This window comes from Macaca fascicularis, chromosome 10 (assembly GCF_037993035.2).
Source record: "Macaca fascicularis isolate 582-1 chromosome 10, T2T-MFA8v1.1".
NCBI lineage: Eukaryota > Metazoa > Chordata > Mammalia > Primates > Cercopithecidae > Macaca > Macaca fascicularis.
In genome coordinates this window covers 82,321,712-82,345,098 of record NC_088384.1, presented here as the reverse complement: position 1 = coordinate 82,345,098, position 23,387 = coordinate 82,321,712, and the positions used below count along the sequence as shown (strand labels likewise).

General features: G+C 42.8%; 1 protein-coding gene across 9 annotated transcripts in view; it reads right to left on the bottom strand.

Moving 5' to 3' along the window:
* SLC23A2 (solute carrier family 23 member 2) overlaps positions 1-23,387 on the bottom strand; it is a 150,048-nt gene that overhangs the window by 89,342 nt on the left and 37,319 nt on the right. For 2 of the 9 annotated variants that reach the window (XM_045362547.3, XM_074004823.1), the window contains exon 3: positions 15,790-15,857. The exons of 6 other annotated variants lie outside the window; for them this stretch is intronic. The gene's annotated coding sequence lies outside the window, so the exon portion shown is untranslated. Of the gene's footprint in view, positions 1-7,488; positions 7,610-15,789; positions 15,858-23,387 lie in introns of those variants that run through there. One more of the 9 variants, XM_065522799.1, reaches the window with a different exon arrangement.

Genomic DNA, 23,387 nt, shown 5'->3' with positions numbered 1-23,387 from the left:
TTAAAAAAAAAAAAAAAAAAAAAAAAAAGGCACCTGGAAATAAATGTACACCTGACAGAGAAAAAAAATCACCAATCTGGAAAATTCTGTTACGAGAAAGTAGAAAAGTAAAATAAAATATTTAGATGTGTAATAAATCTTTCAATTCCCTAAGGACTGAATCACTAACTCTCCAGCCACCAACAATCATGCACAAATGCAGAATAACAGCAGCTTTTAATCAGTACTTGTTTCATCAGCTATTCAGCCTGTAACGATTTCTTTTGAGCTTCATTTTATCTGACCATTTCTCCCTGTCGAGGAAACAGTCACCCCTCTCACTGTGACTTAGCAGGGCCACCTGAAGGAGAAATGTGATGGCACTGTCCAGAAGTTTTCAGGGCTGAGCTATTCCTGGAGTTAAATACCAAAACCTTCTGTGTTTCTCGAAAGAACCACCAAACCCTAAGAAAAACCTGTCCTTTCATCATCAGTATCTAGCAGAGTCAGCAGGTAACATACAAAGCCTCCAATGGCTGAATGAGTTCATCACTAAGAGTCTTCCCAAAGAGCAGAAACCCCCTATGTAAAATTCATCTTTAAGGTTGAGCACAGTGACTCATGCCTATAAACCCAACACTTTGGCAGGCCTAGCTGGGAGGACTGCTTGAGGCCAAGAGTTCGGGACCAGCCTGAGCAACACGGTGAGACTCTGACTCTACAAAAAATAAAAAATAAAATTCATCTTTATATTCCCAGCTCTTAGCACAGAATAGGCAGATGCTCTTTACAAGGAAGTACGGCGGGGTGGGGGGGTGGGGGCGGCGCGGGGAGAAGACAGATGCTCCATAAATGCTAATGAAATTTACATTTACTCCACGTAAACGGCACTGAATAAATACTACATCAGAAATATAAATCCATGGCAAATCCATCATTTGCTCTAGACATAAAAACCTACAGTTCCCCAAAAGGATATGAGAGAGAGGAATAGCCAGAATAAGAATCACTGGCTCGTGTGCTTAAGACTCACTTGGGAAGCTTATTTAAAATGCAGACATCTGGGCCAGGCACAGCGAATCACACCTGCAATCCTAGCACTTTGGGAGGCTGAGGCAGGCGGATCACTTAAGCCCAGGAGTTCAAGACCAGCCTGGGCAACCTGACAAAACCCCATTTCTATCAAAAAAATAGAAAAATTAGCCAGGCATGGTGGTATCTGCCTGTAGTCCCAGCTATTTAGAAGACTGAGGTGGGAGGATGGCTTGAGTCCAGGATGTAGAGGTTGCAGTGAGCTGAGACTGCATGACTGCACTCCAGCCCAGGCAACAGAGCAAGATTCTGTATCCAAAAAAAAAAACACGACAGATTTATTTGACACAAATGCACATAAGACAAAAATCCTCGACACTGTTTTATTTATAACAGTCCCAAACTGGAAACATCCAAAGAGCCATCAAGAGGTGGACGGGTAAGCAAACCATGGTGGGTCCATCAAAAGGCATACTAGTCAGCAACAAACCGGAGAGCGTCTGCTGACGTGCCTGACAGCACAGGGGAGTCGCACAGATGTTTCGTTAAAGCAGCCAGACACAAGACATGCAGTCTGATTCTCAAAAGACAAAACCATTCTACAGGAAGCAGAGAGTGGTTACCTAGGGCAGGAACGGAGGAAGGGGCTCCCCAGGGAAAGGATGGAACCTTTGGAGTGATAGAAATCTGCTGTTTTGACTGATTCTGGTGGCTCCATTTGGATGTATATCCACTTACTCTATGTAAACATTATCGCAATAAAATTGACTTTAGAAGACTAATCAAAAACCCCTGTAATCCCGCCAATTTTAAAAATGTCCCCTTCTCAAATTCTAATCCTGTAGACCTACCTTGGGGGCTTGTGAACCTGTATTTTTGTTTGTTGGGATGGAGTCTCGCTCCATCGCCCAGGCTGGAGTGCAGTGGCGCAATGTCAGCTCACTGCAACCTCCACCTCCCGGGTTCAAACAATTCTCTGCCTCAGCCTCCCAAGCAGCTGGGATTACATACATGCACCACCACACCCAGCTAATTTTTGTATTTTTAGTACAGACAGGGTTTCACCATCTTGGCCAGACTGGTCTTTAATTCCTGACCTCGTGATCCACCCGCCTCGGCCTCCCAAAGTGCTGGGATTACAGGCGTGAGCCACCGCGCCCGGCCAGGAACCTATATTTTTAACAAATGCACAAATATTCTCATGCTAGAGGTCCTCAGATCACCCACACCTTGGGATAGGCAATTTCGGCTGGGAGAGAGCTATTGTCACCACTTCTTTAAACCGATCCAGACAGGGGAAGAATATGACTAAGAAGGAGTGCCCTCTGGGATAAGGACACTCAAAACCTCAACCTGCCAAGTGCTACTTTGGTTCTCACCAAGACGCAAGAGCTTTCAGGGTCGGCTAGGTTCAATGATGAAGCACATTTCAAAAGCCAATCCATGGCTCTCAGCTTAAATCCCATAAGGGGATTATAGTCAAACTGTGGCTGCCCCATTAAGTTCTGTTAAATGCTAACATTTGACCTAAATGCTTTTAATTCAAGTCAAAAAAGATTGTTGGAACATATACCCTCAACTTGTAGGTGTGGTGAGGGCTGGTTTTGAATGAAACGCTCTGAATTCTCAAAAAAAAAAACAAACAAAAAAACAAAACAAAAAAAACTTCAACTTGTATATGATCAACTTCCTTTGAATGAAATGACTTAACTGGTTACCTAATACACAGAGTCCAACTTCAGGGAGTTTGCAATTCTGATGCTGATCCTAGCTATAATTATTCCATTTAAAGCTCTAAGCAGCAACAAAGGAACTTGTAAACAGTGGTAATTATTTGATCTTGTGATGACAACTATGCTCACAGCGTGTGACTGAATTAAAAAAAAAAAAATCATCCTGCAGTCTTCTCCAAAACACTGCAGGAACTCTTGATCTCTCTTTATTTTTTTTTTGAGACAGAGTCTGGCTCTGGCACTCAGGTTGGAGTGCAGTCAAGCAATCACAGCTCACTGAAACCTGCCACACCTCAGCCTCCTGAGTAGCTGTGACCACAGGCATGCACCACCATGCCCAGCTAATGTTTGTATTTTTTGTAGAGACAGGGTTTACTTGTTGCCCAGGCTAGTCTCGAACTCCTGAGCTCAAGCAATCCACCCGCCTCAGCCTCCCAAAGTGCTGGAATCACAGGCATGAGCCACCATGCCAAGCCAGCGCTCATTTTTCAAACTGCAAGTCAGTACCTACTAGTGGGTCATGAAATTAAATTAGTGCATCTTGACCAGAATTCTTAAAACAATGGCATTTGACAGAACAAAAAACTTCAGAGCAAATCTCAAAAGACAGGGGTAACCGAGAGTGTCAAGGCAAAATGCTTCATGCTGTGGGTCAGGGGAAAAGAGTCTGGAAGTCACTGATGTAAAAGCTCTGCACGCTGACATGAAAGGCATGTTCCAAGTGCCCAACTTACATCAGATTATTTACTGACCTTAAACTAACATGCCCATAGAAATATTGTGCCAAAGTGAGAAAGCGGTGCAAGATGATGGCACTGACGACAACATATCATCATATTCCCCCGCCACAGTGATGGAGAGAATACCCAGAATCGCAGCCGGAGGGTGGCCTTATAATTAATTACGATCATCTACCAGAGCCCTAAACCAAACTACCTCCAATGACTGCAATGGAAGGAATCTCCTTTGCACCCTAATGTGCCATCTCAGCCTTCTGTCACTGTCTCGGTTTGTGGACTTAATTCTTTTAAGAGTTGGAAATGTTTTAAAGGAAGTCAGATAAAACCTGGATTTCTGAGAGGGAACCTAGGTACCACTGCCAAGTTCCACCTCAGAAACCAGTTTCCATCTGTAGCAAGCACCAGGAGTAATGATCCCTTAGAGGCCACTCCCAGCGTCCCAAGAGGGGCCCTGACAGCAGCAACCCTGCTCCGACGGTAGGAAAAAAAAGAGTCCCTGGGCAAACACTGTACTAGTTAGGAATAATCTAAAAATGGGTTCTCAGGTCCTCACCAGTGGGCCAGAGAGGATGCAATGCCACTGGATAAACGTGGGAAATTTTCCTGAAACATCCATGGGGTGAGTTAGGTGGGGAGGTCATTCCTAACTGACAGCAAATAGTTCATGGTGCATAAAGTAAAATGCACAACTGACAGAATGAAACAAGATGTTAAAGAATGGGCTCTGCCTGCAGAAGATCCCTTCAGTCTGGCCCAAAGACTTGGTCGCAGAAGCACTGGTATAGACAAGCTCTAGTCCCAAATGCAATGCTAAATCCTAAAAAAGCTCCTGAATCCAACCTGAGACACATCATTTTGCTGACATGGAATTATGCATGAGCCATGAGAGATGACGGTCATGGTATCTAGGTGACACCATGGTATCTAGGTGACACTCACTTGACTGCCTGTTCAGAAGAGCGATGGAGTCTGAGAAAGTAAAATGTCAGAGTGGTGGATGCTTTGTTTATTTGAGGGTTTATGATACAAAGTCATCCGCAATCCTTCTTTTTCTAACCTAATGCGATAGCAAACAGATGCTACAGGGCCTGCTGTGCCTGCTATCTTCCAGCAGCAGTTTTCTTTCCAAAACTTTATTTAAATACAATTATAACAAGACCATCTTAAGCCTCGTCATCCCGGCCATTTCTCCTGGGTGCCAGGTGCTGCCCACACTGACCTCCAGAGTTCCCAGGTCTGGGCTCAAGATGCCTCCTCCTCCAAGGAGCACTCCTGGGTCAGCTGTCCTGTGTTTCCATGGTTCCCAGCTTCCTGTACACTCCCCACCAGAATGAGATGGCAGCAGGGACACAGTGTCCAATGCATAAAAGGCATTCAAATACTTGGAGAATCCCTGACTCGTTCAGGGAAATCTTGTGGCTGGGACACGAAAGGGGAAAGGGAGGGGCAGTATAGCAAAAAGTGCAGCCTGCATGACAAAAATAAAATATGAATGTACATTTTAGCAAACTAAAGCAGAACAAAGATGAGTTTTATTGCATTTATTTCCACTACGTGATTTAACACATCACTTTTTGCACACATGGTGCTTTTTATTTAAACACTATTTAAAATGTATTAATCATCAATCATCACAGGAGCCACTGAAAAGCTAATTTTATATGGAATTTTTACAACAAGATAAAAACATATGCATAATGAACTATCAAGTCCCAGACACAAACGTGGTTTCACTTAGCCCTTACAAAAATTCTGGAAGGGGTTGTTATTCTCTCCATTTCACAGATGAGAAACTGGGGCACAGAGAGGCTGATTTACCTCTGCACAAAAGCTCAGGGCCAATGTTGTGGGTCCAACAACCATTCTGAGAAGACAAACATTGCTTGTGTTACCTTCCACGCTAAGAGAACAAGGCTCTGAAGAAAACGCCCAAAGACCAGAATAGGCCTGAGAAGGTAATATCTAAAGGTCATTCTGAAGGAAGCCGAGCAAAACTTGTGAGTTACTTTCAGGGAATAGAAAAAATGCTTTCTTCTCTTCCAGGTCTCCAGATGCCTTTTCTCATTTGATGCTCCCCCCCCCTCCCCGGCTTGCCCAATACAAAAACCTTGGGGGCTTGGGTATCTTCAAGGAGATGGCTCTGCCCTGCTGATTCAGTCCCACTGTGTCTGGGATCCCTGCTCCATCCTCTTTCCAGCACAGCCCCTAAAGAGGAAGCCTCAGCAGGACACTTGGTCACCTCCAGCTACTGTTGCCAGAGCTGCCCCTGCTGGGAGAAGGCAGGCTCGGGTGCTGGGAGAAGCATCTCAAATAACTCAACGGACTCACCAGACCTCTCTCTGATCTGCTCTTCAGACCACATGATTCCCCAAGGACCAAAGCCAAATTTCCTTCTTCCACCTGAAGAGAAAGGTCCAGTTCCACTTTGCCTCTATTTCCTAACTACCCAATTACGCCTGCTCAGTTTTGCTGAACGTTGGCCCATCTATTCAGTCCTCTCAACACCACCAGCTTTCCTGGTCTCATCTGGAAGACATTCCATTTGCAAGTCTCTTTTGCATATCGTTTCTCCCCACCACACTCCACCCCTGCTCCCCCCTAGTCCAGTATACCAAGAGTTCCTCTTCCCTGGAGACTCTCCCAAGATAAGGAAAAGGGAGCTCTGATGGATTCACCTGCTCTGATGGATTACCTAATGGCTGAAGAGTGGGTTTGCCTAAACTGCACTGCAATTATCTGGGGCTGGAACACTAATTCTTCCCCAGGATAACACCACATACATGGTGATCAAAATTATTGCAAAGCTTTTCCCTGATCTTTAATAAATGGGAGGCTTTAAACATTCCATGCCTATATGCTATACATTCTTTTTCCTGCAAAGGAGTGTGTTCTTCCTAAGCAATTCATTAAAAATACATCCAGTAAATACAGAGACTGCAATCACTTAAAATTGTATGCTACAGATGTCTTGCTTTTTTCTGGTGTCTGAACCTGACATTTTTTAATAACCCAAAGACCTTTAAAAAATTAAAAATATTATCTGCACTCAGCTATAAGAGATTCTAGCTCTCCATGAAGTTTGTTTCACTTATATTCTTTTTTGGTTGTATACTTACTTTTCATCAAACGCCTGAAACTCCATATAGAAGGAAAATATAGGCTGGGCACAGTGGCTCACACCTGTAATCCCTGTACTTTGGAAGGCCAAGGCAGATGGATTACCTGAGGTCAGGAGTTCGAGACCACCCTGGCCAACATGGCGAAACCCCATTTCTACTAAAAATACAAAAAAAGTAGTCATGGTGGCAGACACCTGTAATCCCAGCTATTTGGGAGGCTGAGGTGGGAGAGTTGCTTGAACCTGGGAGGCGGAGATTGCAGTGAGCCAAGATCGTGCCATTGCACTCTGGCCTGGGTGACAGAGCAAGACTCGGTCTCAAAAAAAAAAAAAAAAAAAAGAAAAGAAACGAAAACATAAAAGAACACACAGCAGAGCTTTGGCAATCCTGGCACTGGATTGGACCCTGAAAATAAATAATTTACTTATATAGTTTTTATTTTATTTGCTCTGAAAGGTAAATAAGTACCTGAAAAACACAGAAATTTTACTTGCTGCAGGTAAGTTTTTATTGTTATTCTCTCTCACATACCTAAGTAAAGGCACTGCCTTCTAAGAATTGCATAAATGTTAATGTTCCGTTTTTTATATTTAAATTATGTCTGACAGCACTAAGAAACCCTTTGGAGATTTTCTAGTAATGCAGCTGTGCAAAATTGGGGACTTCTCATCCACCTACACAGGCACAGGTAGTACACACACACACACACACACACAGAAACAGACATACATGCAGAAAATCAGAAACATCACCAGAGATACACTCAGATACTCACACGGAAACAGATACACGCAGACCCGAATGCACGCAGACACAAACAGGTATTAATCAATCTGTGTATCCTCACAACTCATTCCCCAAAGCAGAACCGCCAAATGGCCTTACCGTCAAAGTGAAACTCCACCCTTCCACAGAAATGGCCTCTAATCAGTGCCTCACCCACCACTTCTGTGCTGGTGTCTGGACAACCCTGCGACTGTCCTGGTACTCAGCATGAGATGCTCTCAGGTGCTGAAGGAATTTCAGCTTTTATAACCCACACAGGCTGGCCAAAATTGTATAACCGCACCACCTCATCAGAAATGCTATTTGTGTTACACAACAGCCACCACCCGGTTACAAACGTTACTGCATGCCTCTGTTACGGTCTCCTTAACATCAATCTGTACAGCCAGTTTCTCCATGGCAGGCTGGAGAGTCTATTGTAGAAACCAAGCAGCTGCTGAGAATATATGTCTCAAACCTGCACTAACAAGGAAAATTAAAACCTATCTTTATAAACCCTGCAGTTCAGATGAGTAAGTCCACCCAGGCTGCTTCCAGCTCAGTGAAAAGGGGGGTTAATTTTACTCCCTGGTAAGTTTCCATTTCCCCAATCAGGGTCCAAAGACAATTGTTTTCAGAGCTCAAAAAAATTCAGATCTCAAGGTAGGAGCTCATCATTAAAGGAAAAGCCAACAAATAACTGTCACATTGGAGAGCTGACTGCTGGGGTCCAGTTCAACATGGCATTCGGCATGCAGGTCCCCACTGATTCCTACCAAACAGTGGACGTACCCATGCAGACAAAAGTGGCGAAGGCACACTGACAGTCTAACATCAGGACTAGGAAAGAAATCACACCTGTGGCCAGACTTTGCCCTTCCCCGTCCTGACTCCAGGCCAGGGCCTGCCAGGAACCTGGGCAGTGGGCACCCTCTGCCCTGTGGAATATGCAAATACCTGCCTCCAACTCCCTAACACCAGACTGCCCTTCCCAAATCCAGAAAGGGAACTCGAGGCTCAGATGACAAACAGCCAGGCAGAAGGGGCATCGACCATCAGCAAGGGACATCTTAGAAATGGGAGTGCCTGAGATAAAGACAGAAAAAGAACCAGGACAATTCCTGGAGAAAAGCAGCTGTAAGTATTCCTCATTCACGGAAACTTTGAGGAGCTCAGCGTGGGGTAAGAGGATAACACCACCTAACCAGAAGTGATGCCTTAGTAGAAACTGGGGAGAAGGTTGGGAGCAAGGCGCTTCAACTGCTTAGGGCAGGAGACCCACCACCACAAATGCCCAGAACAAGGTCGGCACATGACACATCCAGCCCATCAGCTCAACACGTCTAGAGGAGCCGAGAACTGTATTCAGGACATGCTGTGAAGACTAACATCAGAGAAGATTTGTTGCAGGAGCCAAAAGGAAACTAAAACAAAAACACACACAAAAAAACCCACAGTTGGATTAAAGGAGGAAAAACATTTTTTAAGTTAGTATTTTTTTTAAAAAGGAAACAAGATCGACAATTATATGGAGAAAATGAATCAAGAACAAGAAGCTGAGGTAGGGAAGAACTGTAGGGAAATGAAGAGTCAGCATTAACTCAAAAGCAAGCGAGAGAAATGGCGTCACAAAAGACTGAAACGGGAGGTGGGTGACAGACCTGAGAAACTCTGAGAGACAAGGAAAAGTACAGAAAGGCTAAGGCTATTCCGAGACAGAGCTGGGCAGGAAAAAGCAAAGAGCAAGGCCAAACTGTGACTCATCAGTGTCTTTCAAGCAGACTTAGAAACAAAAGGGGTAATGAAGCCAGTTGTGCTGTACGATTCCATTTACACAAAATGTCCAGAGTAAGCAAATCCACAGAGACAGAAAGTTCATCAATGGTTGCCTGGGGCTAGGGTGGGAATGGGAGTGACTATTCATGGGTTTTAGGATTTTTTGCAGGATGAAAAAAAGTGCTAAAATTGTATTGTGGTGATGGCTGTACAGCTTTGTGAATAACTGTATACTAAAAACCACTGAATTGTATATTTTAAGATGATGACTATCATGGTGTGTAATATACCTCAATAAAACTTTAAAAAAAAAAACAAATGAGGTTGGGTATGGTGGCTCACACCTGTAATCCCAGCACTTTGGGAGGCTGAGGCAGGCGTGATCACCTAAGGTCAGGAGTTTGAGACCAACCTGACCAACACAGTGAAACCCCATCTCTACTAAAAATACAAAAATTAGCTGGGTGTGATGGCACGTGCCTGTAATCCCAGCTACTTGAGAGGCTGAGGGCAGGAAAATCACTTGAACCTGGGAGGCAGAGGTTGCAGTGAGCAAAGATTGCGCCACCGCACTCCAGCCTGGGTGACAGAGCAGAACTCTGATTCAAAAAAAAAAAAAAGAACAAATGGAGCATACTTAAAGAACCTAATATAAAAAATACAGACTAAAAAATTACTCTGAGATTAAGAAAAATCTGAGCAAAGGGACTACAAGGGCATTCTAGGTTCATGCAATAATCATATACTTGGACACATCCTAGCAAAATAATTTAACCACAGGATGAAAGAATCGTAGACACATCCAGGGAGAAGGAGAAAATGTTTGGTTTGCTTAAATGTTAGCTTGAATTAAGCTTAGCTCCTGGGTTGTCCATAGCAGTATTAAATGTCAGAAGACAGTAACACAAACACAAACTGAGGGAAAGGTCTTACCAAGGAATTTTACACCCAGATAAGGTGCCCTTCATGTGTGAAAGCCAAACAAGACAGTTTTAGATGTGCATGAGCTCAAAGGAAAAGGAGGGAAAGAAAGCCTGAAGCTGTATCCAACCAGGTTGGAATATAGAAGTGAAATTCACAGAGGCCACTAACTAGTATACAAGGCTGCTAAGCACGGACGCTAAAACCATCAAGGTAGGGACAAAGCTAAATAATGAGTGTAAATCTGGTTATAAAACTTAATGCATAAGCCAAATTGCTCTCTAAATATATGCTATATAAGAAGTGTAATTAAATAGGCCGGGTGCAGTGGTTCAAGCCTGTAATCCCAGCACTTTGGGAGGCCAAGGCGGGCGGATCACAAGGTCAGGAGATCGAGACCAGCCTGATTAACATGGCAAAACCCAATCTCTACTAAAAATACAAAAATTAGCTGGGAGTGGTGGCATGTACCTGTAATCCCAGCTACTCAGGAGGCTGAGGCAGGACAATCACTTGAACCTGGGAGGCAAAGGTTGCAGTGAGCCGAGATTGCACCCCTGCACTCTAACCTGGGTGACAGAACGAGACTCAAAAAAAAAAAAAAGTCAGGTGTGGAGGCTCATGCCTGTAATCCCAGCACTTTGGGAGGCCAAGGCGGGCGAATCACAAGGTCAAGAGATCAAGACCACCCTAGCCAACATGGTGAAACCCCATCTCTACTAAAAATACAAAAATTAGCTGGGAGTGGTGGTACACGCCTGGAATCTCAGCAACTCGGGAGGCTGAGGCAGGAGAATCACTTGAACCCAGGAAGTGGAGGTTGCAGTGAGCCGAGATAGTGCCACTGCACTCCAGCCTGGCAACAGAGACTCCATCTCAAAAATAATAACAATAAAATTAAATTAAATAAAAAAAGAAATATAATTTAAATAAAGCAGACAGAAAAGATTATATTAATAAAGACTGAAAACAGACAGTAAGAAGATGCTAAAGCCCTTCTCCCAAAGAGAAAGAACCATAGATAGGCCTTAACTATGACAATTAGAGAAATGAGGTTTTTTTTGTTTTTCACTTAAAACCAGTATTAGAATTTGAAACAGAACACAGACTAAAACACAGCTAGACCTATAAATGAGTTAAACCCATTTAATTAAAAATACTCAGATTCCATCAAAAAATAAATGCCAGCCGGATGCAGTGGCTCATGCCTGTAATCCTAGTACTTTGGGAGGCTGAGGTGGGCAGATCACTTGGGGTCAGGAGTTCAAGACTAGCCCGGCCAACATGAAGAAACCCCATCTCTACTAAAAATACAAAAATTAGCTGGGTGTGGTGGCGCACACCTGTAGTCTTAGCTACTTGGGAGGCTGAGACAGGAGACTCGCTTAAACCCAAGGGGTGGAGGTTGCAGTGAGCTGAGATTATGCCACTGCACTCCAGCCTGGGCGACAGACAGAGACTCTGTCTCAAAAAAATAATAAATAAAAATAAAATAAATGCCAAGTTAGACCTTAAAGTGAAAAAAAGTAACACTAATGCTGCCTTATTATTTTTTAAATATCAGACACAGTGGAATTCATGCCAAAAAGTATTAAGCAGGAAAAAGGAGGTCATTTTACACTGCTAAAGGATAAAATTCACAAGAAGAATGTGATGTCAGTCTTTACATTCTGAACATTCTTTCACTGAAATAAAGCCCATAATGGCTAGAAATAGAGAAGAAATGACCAACACTTCATAAACATATCTCTCTCCAAGAAGATAGGGGTAGGGAGGATATACAAGCATAGGCCCCATGTCCATATTAATTTTATTTTGTATTGATTACAGAATCTGACCAATAAAATGAATAAGGCTAATATAATAGATATCAAACTTTGCACCCCACAGGAAATAGCTTCCTTTTCAATGGCTAAAGAGCATTTACGAAAAGTGACCATCTATCATGCCACAAGCAAAATTTCAAACCCCACAAAAAAAAGGAACATTTCAGCTGGGCGCAATGGCTCATGCCTGTAATCCCAGCACTTTAGGAGGCCAAGGCAGGTGGATCACCTGAGGTCAGGAGTTTGAGACTAGCCTGGCCAACACGGTGAAACCCCATCTCTACTAAAAATACAAACAATTAGTCAGGCGTGGTGGCGGGCACCTGTAATCCCAGATACTCGGGAAGCTGAGGCAGGAGACTTACTTGAACCTGGGAGGCGGAGGTTGTAGTGAGTTGAGATGATGCCACTGCACTCCTGCCTAGGCGACAGAGTTAGACTCGGTCTCCAAAAAAAAAAAAAAAGGAACGTTCCTATTCCTATTTCTCATTGCCTGATCACAATGCCAGAAAGAAATAAAAATAATCAAGAAAGTTTCTAACAACTTCCACTTTAAATCTTTTTCCTAAATAACCATTGAGTCAAAGGAGACATTGAAAACTATAAAAATATCTCTACATTAAAGAAGAAAAAATAAGCAACAAAATGTACTAAGAAGGAAAAAAGAAATTAAAGAGAAGAAAGGGAAATTAGCTAGAAAATAAGCAACAAAACTGATAAATTTGATAAACACATCCAAAAGTGTTCTTAAGCCTCCAGAGGCCGAAGAGAGCAAAGACCTTCCCCTTAAACAGGCACCAGGCCTAGGTGGTTTTGCAGGCAAATATTTCCACGGCATCAATATCCACAATATCAAGGCATAGTCACACTGCATGCTACTCGGAGAGCTGCAAAGCACTGGAAAAAGATGAGAAGCTTATCAAAATCCAGTATAACCCTGATCCAAAAGTTGACAAAGCACAAGGAAAAGAGAAAAGTTAGTATTTTTATAACTCACATCAACAGATAGGAAGAAGAACTGTAAGGTCAAAAGAAACCAAAAAGGCAGGCCAGGTGCAGTGGCTCACGCCTATAATCCCAGCACTTTGGGAGGCTGAGGTGGGTGGATCACCTGAGGTCAGGAGTTTGACACCAGCCTGGCCAACATGGTGAAACCCCGTCTCTACTAAAAATACAAAAAAAAGTTAGCTGGGCCTGGTGGCGCACGCCTGTAATTCCCAACTACTCAGGAGGCTGAGGTAGGAGAATTGCTTGAACCTAGAAGGTGGAGGTTGCAGTTGAGCCAAGATTGCGCCACTGCACTCCAGCCTGGGTGACAGAGCAATCCTCCGTCTTAAAAAAGAAAAAAACAGAAATAAACCAAAAAGGCATAAAACTCAATGTCAATTTTTGAATAAAACTCTTAGCACATTAGACATAGAAGAAAAAAGTCCTCGAAAAGAACCCCAATCTCATACCAAAGGCAATGAGATACATAACTCAAACAACACCCTGAAGGGTGCCCCTTTAAAGACAAAAATAGGAGTCTGGTGGGTGGCATTATAGAAGACTGTTCTAGAAGTTCTAACCAGGACGATAAGAAAAAGATTTTGGGCTGGGCACGGTGGCTCACGCCTGTAATCCCAGCACTTTGGGAGGCCGAGAAGGGCGGATCACAAGGTCAGGAGTTCGAGACCAGCCTGGCCAATATGGTGAAACCCTGTCTCCACCAAAAATACAAAAGTTAGGTGGGTGTGGTGGTGCGTGCCTGTAGTCCCAGCTACTCGGAAGGCTGAGGCAGAAGAATGCACTCCAACCTGGGCGACAGAGGGATATTCTGTCTCAAAAAAAAAAAAGAAAAAAGAAAAAGATTTTGTTTGGGCACAGTGGCTCGGGTCTGTAATCTCATTGTTTTGGGAGGCCAGAAGGATCACTTCAGGCCAGTTCAAGACCAGCCAGGGCAACATAACAAGACCTAGTCTCTATTAAAAAAAAAATTTTTTTTTTAATTAGCTGGACATGGTGGTGCACGCCTGTGGTCCCAGCTACTAAGAAGGCTGAGGTAGGAGGACTGGCTTGACTGCAGGAGTTTGAGGCTGCAGTGAACAATGACTGCATCTCTGCAATCCAGCCTGGGCAACAGACTAAGACCCTATTTCTAAAATGAAGAAAAAAATTTTTGAACATTCAAATAATGGAGAAGGGAAAGCAAAAGAATTATTTATAGGTAATGTGTCTGTCTACCCAGAAAATGAGTAAACACACACACACACACACACACACACACCCACCCTAGAATAAGATACTTCAGAAAGATAGTAAGTTATAAAATGAATATACAAAAAATTCCCATACATGAGCACCAACTCCTGATTCCCCTCTCTTTAAAGTACTGTATAGGTTGTGTGCGATGGCTCATGCCTGTAATCCTTGGGAGGCCAAGGTAGGAGTAACACTTGAGTTCAGGGGCTCGAGACCAGCCTGAGAAACATACTAAAGCCCCGTCTCTACAAAAAATACAAAAAAATTAACCGGTTATGGTGGGGTGTGCCTTTAGTCCCAGCTTCTTGAAGGGTTGAGGTGGGAAGATTGCTTGAGCTCCAATTGGATGTCAAGGCTGTAGTGAGCGGAGATGGTGCCACTGCACTCCAGCCTGGGTAACAATGTGAGACTCTGTCTCAAAAATAATTTTCTTAAAAAAAGTACTGTATATATACATGTGCAATTGTGCTTTAAAAAAAAAAAAAAAAAAAAAGGCTATGCACCAAGCAGTTTATGGTGGTAATCTCTAGAATATAGGGGTTACAGGTATTTCTTGTTGTGTTTATCTACATTCTTAAAATTTTAGTAATGCCCCTCTCCTTATATTAGGAGGAAAAATTAGCAATAGTTCAATTCTTAGTATGTATGTATGGTTAGTAAACTCAGAACAGAAAATAGGGCAAAACAACTAAAATGCTAAACATGGACAAATACAAGAAAAAAACTTCTGAGTCTTCAGAAATAATTTTGCATTTGAAAATATCTAATCTGATTAACATAATCTCTGATTTGTTTTCCTTTTATGAATAAAATCTAAAACGTTTTTCTTTTAATTCCACATTTGGTAATCATCATTTTTGTCTTTCCAGATAATGTTAGATATTGACATTTCCATGCCCCTGCTGTTGTAAAACTGAGTAAAACAACAAAAGAGATTCAAGATTATCAGCTGGACAAAACCCACTTTGATTCTGTAATAAGACAAGGGGGCAGATGCTAGAAATGCTAAAAGCAAATGCATTAACAGCACCCTCTAGTGTTATAAAATCTAACTGGCACTTGGTAGAAGTAGGAAATCTAAATGTAGTATTTTTTAAAACCTCTTTTGGAAAATTTCAAACATACAGAAAAGTAGACAAAATGAAAACACATTTTCATTTCATATTCAATTTGTTTCCAATTGCTGACTGTTCTTATTATTGTAGCAACTTTATATTTCATTAAGAGGTATCAGAGGCAACCAAGTGTCTCCATGGGCCCTTCTCTGCCATTGGATTAGTAATTCAACTAATAAAATCCTTGGTTTTAAGTTGGGGCACACAACCAACTGAATTAATTAAGGCAACATTTCCCAGCCTCCCTTGCAGCTAGATGCAGCCAACCTTAGCCAACGGATATGGGTGAAAGTAAGCATGACCTCTCCTCTCCCTTCCCTCTTCTTACTGGCTGCAGGAACCACCTTGGACTATGTAAAAGAATCAACACTCTAAGAAGCCAAGCATGGTGGCTTATGCCTATATTCCCAGTGTTTTGGGGGGCTTGAGTCAGGAGGATCACTTGAGGATAGGAGTTTGAAACCATCCTGGACAATATAGCAAGACCCCCATCTGTGCAAAAAAAAAAAAAAAAAAAAAATTTTTTTTTTTTGTTTAATTACCTGGGCATGGTGAGGTGTGCCTGTTATCCCAGCTACTCAGTAGGGTGAGGCAGGAGGATGGCTTGAACCTAGGATTTCAACGTTCAGTGAACTATGATCACGACACTGCACTCAAGCCTGGATGACAGAGCAAGACACTATCTCTAAAAGTTAATTTTAAAAATAAAAATCAATACTCTAGAAATTTTAAAGCAGGGGATAGATTATGTGAGGAAAACACTTTGATTGTATCATCCCAGCATGTTACAGCAGCTAAAACTATAACCCCCCACCAAAAAAAAACCCAACAGGCCTGGTGCAGTGGCTCACGCCTGTAATCCCAGCACTTCGGGAGGCCAAGGCGGGCAGATCACCTGAGGTCAGGAGTTCAAGACCAGCCTGGCCAACATGGTGAAACCCCGTTTCTACTAAAAATACAAAAATTAGCCAAGCATGGTGGTGGGCGCCTGTAGTCGCAGCTACTCGGGAGGCTGAGGCAGGAGAATCCCTTGAAACCAGAAGGCAGAAGTTGCAGTGAGCCGAGATCATGCCATTGCACTCCAGCCTAGGCAACAGAGCGAGACACTATCTCAAAAAAAAAAAAGAAACCTGACATTCAGGCTGCGCACAGTGGCTCATGCCCTTAATCCCAGCACTTGGGGAGGCTGAGACGGGTAGACCACTTGAAGCCAGAAGTTCAAGACCAGCATGGGCAACACAGTGAAACCACCTCTCCACTAAAAATACAAACATTAGCCAAGCGTGGTGATGTACACCTGTAATCTCAGCTACTTGGGAGACTAAGGCACGATAATCGCTGGAACCCAGGAGGCAGAGGTTGCAGCCAGCTGAGATCGTGCCACTGCACTCCAGCCTGGGTGGCAGAAAGAGACTCTGTCTCAATAAAAAAAAAAAAAGAAAGAAACCTGACATTCAGGCCGGGTGCGGTGGCTCAGGCCTGTAATCCCAGAACTTTGGAAGGCCATAGCGGACGGATCACTTGACGTCAGGAGTTCCAGACCAGCCTCCAGCAGGGTGAAACCCCATCTCTACTGAAAAATACAAAAATTAGCTGGGCATGGTGGCGTGTGCCTGTAATCTCAGCTACTAGGGAGGCTGAGGCAGGAGAATCTCTTGAACCTGGGAGGCAGAGGTTGCAGTGAGCCAATATCAGGCCATTGCACTCCAGCCTGAGCAACAGAGTGAGACTCCATCTCAAACAAAAAAAAAAAGAAACCTGACATTCAAGAAAAAAAAAAATTGTATACTATGTCCATTCTAAGAATAAGAATTCGGACATTAAAAAAAAAAACAACACAAAATCTGCAAAGTGCACTAGTAAGACATCACATTTGGAACAACCCTAGTTTCCAAATTTTTCAAAAGAAATACAAGATCAGTACATATTCTTAACCTGGGGAGTATGGTGGGGGAATAGAGGGTTGAAGTTATTTTTCTTCAGACGAACCAAATAGCAGGTTCATGGTAAAAGCTAAGCATCCGGGTGAAATGAATAAATTCATTGTTCACCTTGACTATCGAAAACTTATTATGGGCTTCTCTGGCAGACACTTAAAGCCTGGCCACTCAACCATAATCTCAAGGCATGATTCAGAATGTATGCTGACAAGCACATACCACAATTCCAGCAATGAAGCAAAAACACTTCATCCAACTCTCAAAGCAAATCCACTGTGAAGACTGCCTGCACGATTCCAGCTCAAGACTCACATTACAATGTATCCTAGTTAGCAGGCTGCAGTAGAAGGGTTAGTGGTGAAGCATCACTGCACTGGCATCTGTACCCCTCACTGGACACCATGCATGGTGCTGTATGTGTAGGAAAGTCATTAACCAGTGAGCCGAAAATGCCTCTGTAAAATAAGATTGCTGCCCTACTCCCGTAGTTTCTGCACTTTTGTTTTTAGTAGTGGAACGAGTATCCTCAAACTAACTCTTATTCAAAGCCTGGAGGGGAGAGGGAGAAATCACACCAGTAGGTGGATTAAAATGGAGGTTTAACATTAAAATGGAGGTTTAACATTCTTCACTATAAATGAAGAATGTTCATTTAACATTAAAATGGAGGTTTAACATTCTTCACTATAAAGTTTTAATACACATTTTCCAGAAATAAAATAGTCCAACTAGTAAATGAAAAATTCCATGTATTTCTCAGCAAGAAAATACATTTATCTAATTTTCTAGCAGTAGCTGCAAATATTTACTTTTTTTTTTTTTTTTGGAAACTGGGTTATGAGACTGGCTAATTTTGGTATTTTTGGTAGAGACAAGGTTTCACCATGATGCCAAGGCTGGTCTCAAACTCCTGGGCTCAAGAAATCCACCTGCGTTAGCCTCCCATATTGCTGGGATTATAAGTGTGAGCCACCATGCCTGGCCGAGTGGTTGCAAATGTTATGCTGTACTATACCATCTCTTCACTATTTGGTTACCCTAACACAATGCTCTGATTCTGAATTAAAGAGAAAGAAAAAAAGATCATCCAAGAGCAAGAAGGGCAAAATTCAATTACTTTAAATAACTTTAAAATATAATCTGATTTTTAAATTTCATTCTTTGGATTAAAAAGCTGTATGAAAGGGCCAGGCGTGATGGCTCACACTTTGAGCACTTTGGGAGGCCAAGGCCGGCAGATCACCTGAGATCAGGAGTTCAAGACCAGCCTGACCAACATGGAGAAACCCCATCTCTACTAAAAATACAAAAAAAAAAAAAAAAAATAGCACATTCCTGTAATCCCAGCTACTCAGGAGGCTGAGGCAGAAGAATCACCTGAACCCAGGAGGCAGAGGTTGCGGTGAGCCAAGATTGTGCCATTGCACTCTAGCCTGGGCAACAAGAGCGAAACTCTGTCTCAAAACAAAAACAAAAACAAAAACAAAAACATGGTGTATGACATACCTATTAAAATGGTTAGAACAAAAAAAGACAAGTTACTGGAACCCTCATACTCTTGAGTGGGTATGCAAAATGGTACAACTACTTTGGAAAACCATTCGGTCATTTCTTATCAAGTTAAACATATATTTCCATAAGATCCAGCAATACTACTCCTGGGTATCTATGGCTGAATGAAACATTATGTTCAGACAAGAACATGTACATAAATGTTAATAATGGTTTTATTTTTTATTTTTATTTATTTTGAGACAATGTCTCACTCTGCTACCCAGGCTGGAGTGCCATCACTCTCACTGAGTACAATCATGGCTCACTACAGCCTCAACCTCTCGGGCTCAAGTGATTCCTCCCACCTCAGCCTCCCAAGTAGGTGGGACTACAGGTGTGCGCTACCACACCTGGCTAATTTTTGCAATTTTTGTAGAGACGAGGTTTCATCATGTTGCTCAGGCTGTTGCCTGGGCTCAAGTGAACCTCCCACCTTGGCCTCTGGCTCACTGGGATTACAGGCATGAGCCACTATATCAGCTATTTTTATTTTTAGACACAGGGTCTCACTCTGTCACATAGGCAGGATTACAGTGACAGGCTCATAGCTCATTGCAGCGTCAAACTCCTGACCTCAAGCAATCCACCCGCCTCAGCCTCCTAAGTAGAGAGAACTACAGATGTGTACTGCCATACTCAGCTAATTTTTTTTTATTGTCATTGTTTTTGTAGAGATGAGGTCTTGCTATGTTACCCAGGCTGGTCTCAAACTCCTGAGCTCAAGTGATCCTCCCACCTCAGCCTCCCAAAGTGCTGGGATTATAACTGTGAGCTACCATACCTGACCTCTAGTGACTTTATTTATACTAGCCAAAACCTGGAAACAACATTCACCTTGAACTAGTAAACATCAACTAGTGAATATCCACAAACCACATAGCATATCTCTATTAAAACACAATTATCATTTCACATTCATCAGATAAGTCTAGAATAAGAGTTTAGTAATATGAAGTATTGGCAAGACTGTGAATAAACAGGAATTCCTCTATCATGCTGCCAGAGAAGAAAGTTGGTTCAAATACTTGGGAGAACCACTGGTAATATTTAGTTGGTTGAAAACGTGTATGCACTATGATCCAGCAAGGCCAGTTAGCATACTCTACCCTTGAGAAACCCACCCAGGTGAGGACAGTCATTCTGTTCATTATGCTATTTCAAGAGGAGAATATTTAAGTAAGTTATGCTACATTTAATCAATGAAATAAAATACTGTAGTTAAAATAAATGAACTCTAGCTACTTGTACCAACATTTGGGAACATTTTCCAGAGTGATTAAGTAGGTGGTAGTACACACACATGCACACACACGAGATCTACTATTTAAGGTTTTAAATCACGCAAGCATTATTATATGTTGGTTTGTGAATATATAAGCGTGTAACACAAAAGTAAAGATATGGACTGTAAAGGTACCTCTGAGAAGAAGAGGAAGAGGGAGATGAGGCTAGCGGAGAGGACAAACCAGGTATCGGAAATGTTTCAATTTCCTTAAAAAGCAAAAACAAAATACCTGAGGCAAAAATGATAACATGTTTAGATTTATTAGGTCTCGGTATCCAGCAGGTAAGTTTCATTCTTTTATTTTCTTTATATTTGAAATGTCACAATTAAAAACAAACGTTTAACCAAAGACTATCTTTAAAAGAATACACAATCTGAACACACAAAAACTGGTAAAAGTGGCTGCCTCCAGAGATGGAAATGGGACCAGGACCAGACAGGAAGAAGGCTTATTCTCTGATTATGCATCCTTTCTTTTTTGAGACAGAGTCTCGCTTTGTCCCCCAGGCTGGAGTGAGGTGGCAAGATCTCGACTCACTGCAACCTCCACCTCCCAGGTTCAAGCAATTCTCCCTACAAGTGCGTGTCACCGCTCTTGGCTAATTTTTTATATTTTTAGTAGAGATAGAGTTTCACCTTGTGAGCCAGGATGGTCTCGATCTCCTGACCTCGTGATCTGCCCGTCTTGGCCTCTCAAAGTGCTGGGATTACAGGTGTGAGCCACCACACTTGATCTATATATTTTTTTAATTACAAATAAGTTTGACGCCCTCTTTACCTCCAGCCCCCAGAGTGGGGCCTCTTTAAAGCAAGCTTGTCCAGTCCTTGGCCTAGGACAGCTGTGAATGCAGACCAACACAAATTCATAACTTTCTTAAAACATTTGAGATTTTTTGCGATTTTTTTAAGCTCATCAGCTATCATTAGTGATAGTGTATTTTATGTGTGGCCCAGGGAAGCCAAAAGATTGGACACCTTTGATCTAAAGTATTTTTATTTCACATAAGGACAGGCCACTGAGGACACAATTGAGATTCCAGCCCTGACTGTGCCATTGATGAGTTCTATCATCTTGGGAGGGGATTTAATTTTGGGGATGATTTGACCCCCTCCAAGTGTCATATCACTTCTAAAATACTGTCTTTTATGAAAACACAAACATATCCCCCTCAGCCAGAGATTCTCTACGCCACAGGGAGCGAAAAGCAGTTCTCATGTAACCTTGATAGGAAAACTTGTAGAATTTGTTCGGACAGTTCCACACAGACCATCTCCAGTGATTGCCTCATAGCCTCTGTGGGTAGAGATGTATGCAGACAGTTGCCCTTACGCAAGGCAGCATGAGGTGAGAGGAGGGCAGGAAGTTGGGGGAGTGCTTATCTGATCACTTGTTTTCTTAATGAACTAAGAAGCAGAGGTCATGGCTGAGAGTAGAAATGCTGGGTATCTGATTGGACAGAAGTGGCTATGGAAGAAGAAAAATGACGAGAAAAATTATATTATTTAAAAAAAAAAAAATCAAAGTCCAGCTGAGCCCAGAACTCATAATGTGAAATAGAGAAAGTCACCTTGTTGTCTGGTTTCTCTCCAGCAGAGTTCAACCAGCGCAAAACAAAACAGAATAGTAGGACCAGGGCCTGAGAGAGCTTGACACGTTCTGGAGGCAGCTCAGAGAGGGAGGAGACCATTTAGTAAGATGGCAGCCACGTGATTTCCTGTGGCGTCCACAGCAGGTAAAAAGGACTGGGGAGGCGAGAGGAAGCTAGAGAGCACCACAGAGCTGGAGCACAGGACCAGTGAAGGGGAAAAATGAGAGCTAGGTAGGACAGGGTGTATAGACACACTCCCAGCTCAGGATCCCAAAGTGCTGTCTGGGAGATGACTGGGCCCGGGAGAGCTAATATAAACTGGAAATAAAACTCCCTGCAAAAGGTAAAGGGACAGTGAGATCTCATGACCGGATGAGTCAACGACTGAGAGATGATGCTAGAAGACACAGTGGAAAAAAATGTGGCAGGCCAGAAGCCAACATTCAAGGGGCATAAAGAAAGGTCAAGAAGTTGCTAGATGGCCTGGCGCAGTGGTTCACACCTGTAATCCCAGCACTTTGGGAGGACAAGGCAGGTGGATTATCTGAGGTCAGGAGTTCAAGATCAGCCTGGCCAACATGGTGAAATCCCATCTCTACTAAAAATACAAAATTAGTCAGGTGTGGTGGCACGCACCTGTAATCCCAGCTACTCGGTGGGCGCTGAGGCAGGAGAATCGCTTAGAACCAGGGAGGCGGAGGTTGCAAGTGAGCTGAGATCACACCCCTGCACTCCAGCCTGGGTGACAGAGCAAGACTCCGTCTCAAAAAAAGTTGCCAGATGATGGCAAAGAGGAAAAAGCCTTCAAAACTAACAAAAGTAGTTGAATTAAGGCTGGAGGACACAGCCTGCTTGCTATTCCCTCTACCTGGAAATACTGCAACACCTGGAGAATCTAAATACCAATTCCTCAGCAAATCCTTTCCACACCCCTCAAAATCCAAACCACTCACTGCACTCTTTGCTATTCTCCCAAAGCAAGGAGCACAATTCATGCCAAATGTTCTTCGTTATCCAAAGCTATGCTTTTCTCAGGTTCATGAAGCCAGGGATCCACGTTTTCTGGGTCTATCCAGTTCCTAAATGGTGATCAGCAGAAGATAAGTGGAGGGCATATACCTAACAATGTATCCAGCAAGCCACCAGGTCAGGAAAACAGGTGCTCTGGCACGCTGGCTTCAGGACCCCTTAGTCACAGCCACACACACTTAAAAGTAGTCTGCGTGGCTCTAAGAATTCCTAAGGCTGCCATAACTCCTTTACTATGATTCTCTGTTGCCAGCAGGAATAGGACCATATGTAAGCTTTCTTATTAAAAAATGTAAAAAAATCTGGCCAGGTGCAGTGGCTCACACCTATATAATTCCAGCACTTTGGGAGGCCAAGGTAGGTGGATCACTTGAGGCCAGGAGTTCAAGACCAACCTGGCCAACATGGTGAAATCCCATCTCTACTAAAAATACAAAAATTAGCCAGGCATGATGGCACATACCTGTAGCCCCAGCTACTCCTGAGGCTAAGGCACCAGAATCACTTGAACCCAAGAGGCGGAGGTTGCAGTGAGCCGAGATAGTGCCACTGCACTGCAGCCTGGGTGACACAGTAAGACTCTGTCTCAAAAAAAAAGCAAAAAATCAAAAAGGCAAAAATAAAATGTACCATTTGTAATTTACACAACAAATTATAAATTTACTAAATAATTTTTAACCTTCCTTTAGCATGCAAGCACTTTGGATATACTGCTAGTGGAGTAATAATTGCCCTAACTTTTT